Below are 12,732 nucleotides of genomic sequence, written 5' to 3'. Positions count from 1 at the left end.
AAACTCAGTTGAATAATAATTACTTTTACATTCCTACACTTTATTATACATGTTTATATTCACCATACAGTCCACTGACCAACTGTGCAGAACTGGTTTTTTTTCCCTCCCTCTCTCTCCATTTTGTTGAGATCACCTCGAATACTAATCTGGACTCTCCAAGTTGTTTGATAGCCTGTACTGACTAAAACATTTACTCACTTCAAAGACTCTTAGCAATGGTAGCCCTAGACCCTGGATAGATTCCTGTAAGTGCCTGAATGATTAACCCTTCTAGTCTGACAGTGACTCCGGTCTGATGACTATTTTTATAGGATAGTTCATCTATTGTTCATCCACTTGAAAACAGTTCTGATTCTCCTGTGTTTCACTGTCTAACTTCTAAGAAAACCACTTGAGATCACATAAAAAACTTGTTCCTTCCTATTCACAAAGTAATTATCAGAAAGAATATGACAAACATTGCTTGACATTTTTATTCTTGACAAATCCTTATGAGATGTTTCTTATAATATTTTATTTCTCCTTACAGAGGTTATTTATTCTGATATTTTCAGAAAATGGAAGTCAGGTCAATTAGACTACAAATCCATAAAACCTCATATTTAAAAGACAGTTAACATCTTCAGACTTAGGACCAGCCACTGCAGTGAGCTTCACTACTCATGAAAGGTTGAGATGACGATATAGTTCTGGAACCATAACCCACTGGTATGATCAAACCCCAGTCTTTCCTCCTCACACTGCACCAGACAGCCATGCAGATGCTCCTGTACATGCCTGCCCCTTCCCTTTTTTGCCTTCCTCAGTCCTACCTAGCAACTACCCAAAATCTATTTCAGAAAACACTCAGACAAGATGACTGAAGCTATTATAAAGTCCCTATTCTCATTAGAGGTCTTATTTATATTTTTGTTTTATTCCCCTTGCTTTTTAAGATCCACTCCTTTCCTTTCCCTTTCCTCTTCTCTTCCTCTCCTTTCTTTCTCTTTCCTTCTTTTTTCCCCAACTACTTTTTTTTTGTAGGAGTCTAAAACCAAAGAAAGCAGCTTATACATGTGACCTGAAAATAACATCTCTTCCAGTTTCTCTTCCTTCCTGTAAAAATGAATTTTGTTGTCTCAAGCAGTCTACCAGGAAAGACCAAATTCCAGCCTATTAAAAATATCACGAAGGACGGAGAAAGCTCAATTGCTGAAAAACTGAGTAGGAGAGCATCAAGAGCAAGGCTACAGCTTTGAGAGGGAAGGTAGCTTCTTCAGCACCTTGGATCTATTTCCTAAAGAGCCTTAAATATAATAAAGAAGACATTAAATATTCAGTTGTGTTCCAATATACAAAAACTGAAAATGAGGATTATATTTTCCTATAAACTGTTTTGGTGATTGGGAGACAGAGAAAAGAGCGAGGATTAGGCTGCCATTGGGACAGTGACTGCTCATTCTATAGCCTTGTTTGGAGTCTCTTTTTAAGGGAAACCGTGATATATTTGTTGTAAGTATTTATGAGAAAGAAGTTGCAGAACAATACTTAAAATATTTGTGTACTCAAGTTGTAACAGTCTAGTATGTCTTTTGTTTAAAGTACATGATCGTCAGTTGCTTCTAGCCAGAAATATGGAATGATGATCAACAAGTTACTTTGCCAATCATTTAATAAATGTTCTCAATATAATCTTAAATGAATCAATGACTAGTGAAATGACTGGAGCAAATGTCATCAATCAATCTCATATACCCGATATGTAAGCTCTTTCAATGGAGTTGAAACATAACATATGGTTATAGTTTAAAAAGAAAAACCTTTGGAAAACTTCATACAATGTTGCTTAAATTGAAGCTAATCTTTGACATAATCCAATATGAAGAGAGTGGGAGAGATTTGTTTCCTTCCAATGTGATTATAGAGTCTAGCTTTGAAATAGTCTACTCCAAATGTTTTGTAAGTCACAGTAAGGTACTTTGGTGGGGAAAAAAATGAGTAAAATAGTTCAATAATATGTAATAATTGTTAAGGTTAACAGAGTTAGTGTGATGGAAAAACTATCACATAGGAAATAAGAGTCCATATTATCATCCCTTTGTAGTGTTGGGAATCTAAGGACATCAGTTGCTGCTAATGATTTACATGATCATTTAATGTAGGGAATGACATAAAATCCTCTGGAGAGAGCTACCTATAGGCGGGGCTGCAGCACTGGCAAGAAGGCTTTCTGCCAAGAGTTTCCATGTCCCCGTCACCAGGACAGGAGTAGGAATGAGCAGGACTGTGCAAGATACTTTGCCGTCTCTCCAGAAGCGTTTGTCACCAGTGCAGGCTGCATGAAATATAGCATACTGTAGAAGCCAAGAAAACCATGCAGAAGAGCACAATTAAAAGGTCCACACTGTTTTTTGAGATAAAGTTGTGATTGCTTTTTTCTAGCCAGTCATTACCTGCTGCTCTAGTGCAAAATTTCTCCATGTTAAGCGACAGCATCAGTGTGAACCTCTCCTCATTTGTTGGGCAATAGAAAATACTTTTCACAAACTTCTGAACTCCCTTCTACTCTCAAACTTCATAGCTCAGCAGAATGAAATGTGGGAAATAGTTTTCAGAGTAGGTATTTCTTTTGTCTTTGTTTGGAAGTAGGAGACCAAAATTAGAACTGTGTGATCTATGATGTGCTCTGAAAATAACCAATATTTATATGCATCCTACAGGGATTTATGCATCAAAGTTGATGGGGAAATTTCCTTTACTATCAAAGAGAATGCTCTTTAGGATACAATCTCATAAACTGACCCATGCTTTCTTCTTAGATTGCTATTCTCATTTTTATCACAACATTTCTTGGGTATTTTCCCATCTATATATATCTTATACTGTTAATCTAAACAGTAGATTGATTTAAGTAGTTTAAATAAAAAACCTCAGTTATAAGAACAGAATGTAATAATGAATCCGTAATTTAAGCACTTTTCTGAAAAGATTAAAGTCAAGGTATTTTCACTAACTATTCCTACAAGGAATAGTAGGAATAGTTAGTTCTCATCTTGCAGTTTACAATACATAGTGTTTTAAGCACCAAACAGAAATTTGTCATCAGTTTCAGTTTTGCAAGTTCTAGTGCTGCAGTGAAACAAACAGCAAAGTTGTTTTGACTGAAAGCAAGGGTCATCATCCAGATGGGTGAAATCCTAAAAAACAAACAGGGTTGTTTTTAAATCTTAAACAATATTAAAGGGCAAAGTTAGCTGATTACCCACTACAAGTGATTTACTTCCTGAATCACTTGAAAATTAGCCATGTATCTAGATGACTCAGGCTTCATCTATCAAAATGAGTACTTAGATCAGGCAAAATCAGTCAACATCTCTTTTAAACAATATCTAATTAATTTTTAATTTGGCCAAAGATGTCTGGAAAACCGTTCCATTCTCCCTGCCTCCAAAAAGTAATAGTTTTGTTTTAAATAAATCAAATGTTTATCATTAAAGTAAACAGATAATAAATCATTAAATGCAAATGTTCATCATTAAAGCAAACAGATAATAAATCATCTTAAATATAGCATTTTTTAAATGTGTAAATTTGAGAAACACACAAACAAAAAAAATTGAAAGAAAATAAAGGGAAAGTGTTCAGGTACTTTTAACTTCATAATTTCGTATGACTGTGAAAAGCAATTCATGTGTTAATCTACAGGTTTCATTCCTGTCTCATATTATGCCAGAGACTTAAACTCTCAGTTGCTTGAGGTCTCAGATTCTAGCTTTTCACACAGAAATAGAATATATAGCTTTCTAACACATAAGAATAACATGCAAGTCAGATTGCTTTACTGGAATACAAATACCTGTGAATGTCCTAAAACCTTGAACTTCTTTGGTGAACTTTGGAAAGCTCTGGAAATCATGATTAATGTCTAATCAGAGCCATTGTAAAGGGAAAACCAAAACCTGCAGGCTATATTCAAAACCTTCTGGCATTCCCCAGGTTGGATCTGCCATCATAATTGTTGCTTGCCTAAGTGAAGAACCTTCTCTGGAGTGTTTGGGAACAGGGCTGTCTGCCACAGCTAATAACTCACCCAGTATCTACCCCTCCAGAATCGTAATGCTCCAGCCTCAACCGCGTGCCTGCTCTGTATGACAAAGCAGCTGATGAATGGTAAGAATGAGCAGAAATGGTAATGAGTCTTGGGATTCAGGGGGACATTACCCACCTTATGTGTTGGAAGAATTTATGAAGATAACATGACATACTAATATATTTTTACAGCCCAAACAAGATATTTTATGCCAGCTGTGGGATCCACACATAGTTTATCAATATAACTTCCAAGACCTTTCCCCTTTTACTCTGTGCTTGTACATAGGGTTATTATCAAAGTAGGTAAAAGCAAGTTGCTAAATAGAAAACTTTCAAACCTTAAAGAGAAACTCTTTTTGCTTCTTATTTTAATCTTTTTAGATCAGTTTTGAACAGTAATTAAGAAGGTACAATGCCTTTCACACATAAGATCTTTCCCTTGCAATTATAAACTTCTTTTTAATCCTAATTTCTCTCCTAGGGCACTGGTGGATACAAAATATTCTGTACAATAAAGTCACTCTGTTTCAAAGACTCTTCAGTAAATTTTAAAATATAGAGATCAATGTCATCAAGTCTCATTTTTATTATAAAACTGGTGCAGCTGATTGAGTTGGAAACATTATTTCCAAAACTGTAATGATGACATGAAGTTCTTGTCAGTTCTCTGTAACTGCAGCTGCTATAAAAAGCCAACTATCTGAGACCTATGTGAAATGTAACATATTTGATTTATTTAATACTGACCAATGAGCTTATTTTCAAGTAGCTGACTTGTGAACTATTTGAGCACTAGACAATGAATTACATAATAAGTAGTCTAACGTTACTATAGATTATTTTGTCTAACTCACAAAATACAAAAGTTATCACTGTGTGACAGTAAGAAATTCCAGATTTCAGAATAATCATCTAGACAGCAGTGACACAAAAATCTACATCACACTTAGAATATGGGTTTATTCCAAAATCATGTGCATGCCAATTTTAAAGCCTTCCTAAATGCTTCTACCTTAAGCCTTGAGCATACTATGCTAATAAAACAGGGCCAATGAAGTTGGTTACACTGTGTGTGTTAGTATTTTTCATATGTTTTTCAGGCTTGAGCTGTGAGGGGAAGTCTGTATGTTTAGCAAATAAATACCAAATAAAAAGATGCAGAGTGTAAGATACTTTTTCAAGTCAACTTAGTATATTCAACTTATTAAAATATTTGTTTCCATTTTCTTTTCCCTCCCTTTTTCTTCTACTCTCTTTTCTTTAAAAGGACATTAAAGCACAAAAAAAACCTAAACCAAATTGCTATGTTGCTTTTCAGGTGGATGACAGTAAACACACAGGCTGGCATGCTTTGGATTAGACAGAAAGGATCTAAGGTATTAAACCAAGGAAATGAGTAATTCAACAAGATCAAGAAAATGGATACCTTGATACATACCTAATTTTGGTTTATGGTGCTTTGTAACACATAATCAAATTCCACAACAGTAAATGTGGATTAAGTCAATGGTGAAAACAGATTGTTAATGAAAATATAATAGGTTTATGCTCATTTCCCAGGAGATTACTCCTTCACTGTACAACAGCTTATAAATTTATAGTGATCTAAAGTGAAATTACATTTCATGGAAGTTTCAAAGTTAACAATGGTATTCAGCCCCAGATTTAAAGGAAACCATTAGTCTTGGTCTGTCATGTGCATCAGGGTTTAGAAGGCAGTACACTGTTACATCACTGAACCTCTGCCAAATACCCCAAAAGGAAAGCAGAAGAGCCATACATCTGGCCTGCAACTTTGCCAGCTACGCTGTCTTGTCTGTGTTCCGGGTAGATATGGTAAAAGGCACATACTGACTACTTTTGCTCATGATGCAGAGGTGAGAATGTGATGGCAGAATTATGCCAAGACCCCTACAAATTTGTTTTGGAAAGAACTTCAATTGTAGTTGACCATAACCATGACCTCAATCCCACATCAAGGCTTCCCTGATGCTCAGGAGTGAGGCTACGCATTTCTTAGTGTAGGATTAGAGTCGAAATACAAATTGAAATTTGCTCTGTCTTCCTATGTATCCCGTATGTTTGAACCATATTGTCAGCATCTGTTTAGATGAATCTAGTGAGTCAGGAATTTTCCAATGAAACTGTGTTTTACTAGAAAGACAGCAATTTATCAAGACTGAAATATTGTGGCACCATGCCAGATTTTGTTGAAAAGTGTTCAGGTCCTTGATACTGAGAGAAAGATCCTGTAGCCCTGAATATCTAGTCCAAGTCACCATCCCATCTAATATTTATTCATATGTAAAGACATATTTACCTTAATCTGGGCTATCATACTTCTTCTATTCTGTAGACAAGTTCTCTTTTTCAATCTGGAATTGTTATTTAATTGAAGAAGAGTTAGGCTGTTTGTTTATGCTTTCTGGACATCTGGAAAAAAAGAAGTAGCTTAACTGAGCTGTTGAATATCTGAAAGTTGTGAGCCGATGACCACTGTATGTTAGCAGATCAACTGCATGGCACATGAACCCATATTTCCACTGGGGCTTTCCCCTAGAAATTTGTGATGTCCACTGCCCTAAAGCAATGACAAGTAGCTGCAGCAAAACAAACTGTCTTTGGTATCTTTATATGTCACCCAATTAAACTGCACAATGCTTCCCAGATTGGAAAACCTGTCATGGGCTCCTGGAAGCAGAGGACTTATCCGAGATTAACTTGCTCATCCTCCATATGTGTGAATGCTTCCAAGCCGCAAGGTCTGAGGTGTACTTTGCAGGTAATCTTATGAAATCTGTCTGCTGTGAACACTGCCACAAGGCTCATCTATGTATTAGCACAACCATACTTACATGTCTTTCATATTCATATATTTATCAAACTTGTTAAATTCTCCACAATCTGCTTTCAGCAATACCTCCAAACTTCATGAATTTCCTTGATGTGACAAATGTTTCAAGGAGTGTTATGATTTGGACCAGCTAGCAAAGAAGTACCACGACAGTCTCTCACTCGGTGCCTCCCATCAACCCCCACCCTCTTTAGGATGGTGGAGGCCTCAGCAAAATGGGATGAAAAAGATAAGCAAGATTGTTATGGATTGAGACAAGGACAGGGAGGGCTTGCTGCCAATTACAGTTCTGGGCAAAACTGACTCCAGTATTCAACTTAGAGAGGAAAGTAGAAAAGTTTATTCTACTAACTACAAGAAATAGAACAGTAAAAAAGCAAAAAAAAAGGAGTATGATGATTGAGAAAATTACAACCAGCACTTTAAGATCTCTCTCCCCCATCCCTCCTTTCTTCCCCGGGCTCAGCTCACTGCTCCTGATATCTCTACCTCCTCCCCACTCAACGGCTAGGGGGTGGGTAGGGAATGGAGGATGTGGTCAGTGTCTCACAGATGGGCTCTGCCACTTCTCTCTTCTCAGATGAGGACGACTCCTTGCATACTTCTACTCCAATACAGGGTCCCTCCCCCCATGACACAGTCCTTAATGAACTTCTCTGGTGTGGGTTCTTCCCCACAGTTGCAGTTTCTGCAGATATGGGATCCCTCCCACGGGACATGACCTCTTCTGGGCATAATTTTAATAAGCTTCTTTCTTGTGGGTTCTTCCCCACATAGCTTCTGTGAATATTGGGCCCCTCCCACAGGACATGGCCTCCTCTAGCCATAGTTACTGCCCCTGATGCGGGGTCTTTAACAAAATGCAAACAAATCACTGTTTCACCAATCCTTTCCATAGAATGCAGGGGAGTCTGCTCCAGCACACCTCCTCCTCTCTTTCCTCATTGACCTTGGAGTCTGCATGGTTGCTTCTCTCTCCCCACTCCTTGCACCACCGCCAGCTGGAAAAGAAGAAGGGTCAGAAGAAGCAAAGAAAAGAAAGAACTCTCTTCTTCCGGCTTCTTAAAAAGTGATCATGGAGGCATCTAATTGGCTCAGCCCCAGAAGTGGGTCTGGCTCAGAGTTGGGGAGTTCTGAGCAACTTCTAACAAAAGTCATCTTTACAGTCCCTTCCCCCTTACCAGAAACAACTGTCATGTCAAATCATGAGAAGGAGGAAAATATGTTCAGCTCATTCCAGTTAGTTCTTTGGAGGAGGAATGGCCTCTCTGCATGATGTTCAGCACTGTCAACAACAGTCCTCTGTACATTGATAAGAATAACACACACAATAAGAAAAAAGTTGTTTTCTTTCTGTGGTAATTTAATGTAAATACTTGAAAAGTTTTTCATACCTCAAAGACACCGAAGTAGCTCCTACTGCAGGATGACTATTTGAGTGAATGAAGACATTCATTGCTGTTAATCTGTGTTTGGGCTTTTAGTGGTGTAAGCTTACTGAAAACAGGTATCTCCTAGAAATGTGGAAGAGACTTGTGGATTTGGAGCAGTCCTTTCTGTCTACCTCTGGTCCTTCCTACCAGCCTCTGCTAAATGTCAGATGCATCCAGTCAAGTCCATGCAGGTTCATTACAATGATATTTCTTTGACAAATTCCCAAAGGAGATGTAGTCCATGCTGCCATGAAGGCATAAGGAGCATTCCTGCATTTCCCTGTCTAAAGGACAAATTCCTTAGTGCATCGCCAACTTTAAATAGAGATGTGGTTAGCATGTCTCCAACAGACAGAAAGGAAAATTAACTGTTTCAACTGTTTCAGCCTCAATTTACTTGGTTCTGAACTTGTATATGAAGAAATGTGCATATTTCTTCTTACATTCGTGTTTGATAAGTTTGGCATCTAGTTAGCCTATCATGATACACATTCTACTGAGAATAGAGGAGTAAGTAATTTTTCTAAGTTTTTTAATACTTTACACTATTAAGGAATGACAAAAATCATTGTTTTGTATAGTTTACCCAATGTTTAAATCTCAGGTTTACTGTAAAAACTAAATATACTTTTTGATTCCATATATTAAAGGAGAAAATACTAAAATACAGATACAGATACACACTTGATCTAACAGAAGAATGTTATACAGATCATGAATTATTACATTTGACTATAAGAAATGCATTTAATTTCTTACCAGTTACTTGGAAGAATATTTCCTAAATTAGTGGAAACTATTGTGTTTCTCGGGACTACAATTTTGTAATTGGATGTTCTTTGCAGGAAAAGAAATATGTACATTTTTAGAGATAGTATCAACATCAGTTCTGGGCCTATAATAATAAGATCCAAAACAGAGGCAAAAACAGAATAAGAAATCATTTCTATACTTATACACAAATGTATACAAATATAATGGTTGTCAAAATTGAATTAAAATTCTGTTTTCAAATTTGAGAGGCAGAAATACAGCAAATTTTCTGCAAAGCTACATTTCAGACAAACATACTTCAGTTGATGCTTTTGAAAAAGTATAAATGGAAGGAAAACTAGTGATGTAGTCTCTGCTTCCAGTCCCCACACTTAGCATCACATTGTCCCACAACAGTCAGAACTTGCAGTTACAAGGAAATCTGTCAGCCTGCCAGCTCCAGCCTGGCGCACAGTCAGCCCCAATGAAATACTCAGTAAATTAGCTGTTAAACTCTAAGAGCAAGTCCCAGCAGATAGTATTTCTTTGATGCTGTTGCTGGGGTGGAAGGTGTTCAACATTTAGCTTGGCCAAGTTTAGGTATATCACTAGAGGTCCAGTAAAAGACACTTTCTGAATAGCAGATGGAATATTTTTTTTTTCCAAATTGTAAGACTGTATAGTCTGGGTACAGGAGAGGTTCTCAATAACTTTTTGTTTGGGTTTTTTGTTATTTTCCTGATAGAACAAATTCTCAAATAGAAATATTCCAGCAGAGGTTAAAAAAATCAGCCACAAGAAAGAATTCTGAGCAGCTAGTTTGGCAAATCCATTCTGAAAACAGTATATTCTGTGATTCTACATTGAGAGTCACGTGAAAATGGAACTACAGACAGCACAGTCTGGTCTGCTGACAATATCCACAGTACTGAACTATGACTTTTGGAGAGTTTTTGTCATTAGTGTATCATGAAGAAAGTTTTAAATTTCCTTTGGGATGAGGTATATATATGATCCCAGATGATGTATTTTCAGTCTTAAAGAATGTATAGCCTTCTGTGGTAGCTAAAAATACCTTTATGCTTAAGTTGTGACAGGATCATAAAACCCCCAAAAGCAAATAAAATTTACCCTGAAACAGAAGGCACCGACATTAACACTTTCTAGTTAGATGGATACAGTAGGATGCCTTCAAATAAACGAGCAATCTTTTGCATGAAAAATTCAAAAGTAAAGAAACGTTCCAGACGCTGCATGTTAAGAGCTAACCTACCTATTGTGGAAGTGTGTACAACAGGATACAACTGTGAAACCTGTAAGTAAAGCAATTTCATTCACCATAAGTGGAGAAAATTGAAAAATTAAGAATAAATCTCCCTTTCTGAATGTCAAGGATCAGTCACCTCACTGAAATCATTCCAGCAGGATTTGGACTTGCATGTCTACCAGAGAATCAAGACTCAGGTGGTTCCTGGAGTCCTCTTCAAGGGCCTTGCTCTTTGTGCACATCTGCCCAGCCACCCTTGTAGCAGTCAGGCTGGCAGATCAGTGTTCCTCCTCATTTATATCCCATAGAGGGGCCAAGACCAGGACTACCCTCGGGGTGAGAGACCTGCTCCCAGCTGCCACCCCCTCTAAAGGGAAGTGGAAATCAACTGAACTGCCTCCAAATAGCTCCCACTAGGTTTAGACGGGTTATCTGGATCCTGTTAATTCTTTCTTAAGTACTAAGTTCACACATCTCATCAAATTTCCCAAAGGTAGTGAAACCCATCACAGCCTAAAAACACACCAATTGCAGCTGAAAATTTTCCTTTCTGTTTTTGGACAATGTCAATGTACGTCTCAATCCAACTTTTTAACCCCTGGCACTAGAGTCAGACTCTTCTGCTGCACGGGTCAGAGGAATGTTGTTACATTAACGACAGTGCTACAAACTAGAACAAGCAGGAGCAGGCAAAGGCTTTGGCTGCAGCTACTCATCCATGGTAGGAGGACACAAGCTGCAGATGTACATAACAATAGAATGATACTGTTTGTGTAGGTACGGTCTGTCAGTATCTGGCAGCACAAGACATTCTAATCATGATGCACACCAGAAGACGAATGTAGTTGAAAGGAAACCCATAAGAGCTGATAAACCCTGCTCAAAGTCCTATGCACAGTCTAAGCCAGTCTGTTGTCCAACCAGGACATCTTGCTACATCTGACCAGGCAGATATGCAGGCTGAGAACATAAGCCTTCCAGTGAGTACAGGCTTACATAGCAACAAGCGCAGACAGAAAGGGTATTCTGGCATTTGTAATAAATGCTGCTCCTTTTTTCACAATTCATAAGAACAAATTCACACTGAGACATTCAAATAGTTTGAACTCCATTGAGGTATTTCAGTGCCTAGGGCCATTTTGCCAATACTTATCCCATTTCTTAGTGGTTTTCCTTATTTTCCCTTGTTACAATCCATAAAACAGGTAAAGATTTCCAAAAGATAAAAATAGACATCAATTATTTAACATGAAATGCATGCATTGAAAGTGACAAGCTCCATTCAAATCCCCAGGGAATGAGGCATGCCAGGTTTCATCTGGCACTCAACCACACTTGTCTATTTAGAAAAGTGGTTTCAGGGATTCCCAACCATGGTCTCAGGCATGGATTTTGACACAAATCCTTTTATACCACATAAATCATTAATTCATTCCTTCAAATACCAAAGTCGATTTTGAAATGTTATGTTTATAGCGGATAATTAATATTCATCAGTACTATCACCTTAAAAAAAGAGAAACTTTTAACATTATTATGGGTGAAGGCAATGAGAACACAAAAGATATTTTTTTTAAGCTACAAATCTGAAGTGGAAGTGAACGTTAAATGCATGCCTCATACTAAAACTTTATGAAAAATGAAATGTATGAAGAGCTGGATCCTTGCCATGACACCCATTACGGTGAAGTCTGAGACTCTGACCCTTCGTGTTATACTTATTGTGTTTTTGACACATTTAGTCAATTAAAATGGGTGAAGTGTAATTTGTTTTTCTTAAGTTTAATACAGCATGTCAATAGAAGCTAACCAAAATTTATAGTAGGAACACTAAAACTGCCACTTGCACTTAAACAAATGAACACAATTTATCATGGTTGAAATAAAAAGAACATCATGCGCATTTGACTTTATACTTCACATGAGCATGTTGCCAAATATAGGAAAGCATGTTACAGCTGACACTTCCAATGGAAAAGACATTTTACTTCACATTAAATATTGGTGTGAAAAATCTGGACCCTGTCCAATCCTAAGAAGTGTTAACGTTGGCACTTCCACTGTATACTTTTACTGTAAATTGTTGTAACATTTATTTGACATGGAATACCCAAAGGATTGATGAGTAAAGAAAGGAAGACTTTTTATTGTGCCATGTTCCCTTTTTCAGTCATACATACTGAGCCTTTACATCTTCGGAGTTTAAACAAGTCGCCACCTGTACTCAATCGGTGAAAGTTATTTTTCATGCAACTAGAGTTTGCCTTTTTTATAAACCTATAAAAGCACACATTTTCCATTTTATTGGTCAGCAAAGCAATGGCTGATTTAACTATAAAACTTACAAATGT

Source organism: Colius striatus, chromosome 3, assembly GCF_028858725.1.
Source record: "Colius striatus isolate bColStr4 chromosome 3, bColStr4.1.hap1, whole genome shotgun sequence".
NCBI lineage: Eukaryota > Metazoa > Chordata > Aves > Coliiformes > Coliidae > Colius > Colius striatus.
The sequence above is the reverse complement of the archived record's forward strand: the minus strand, read 5'-3'. Positions refer to the sequence as shown.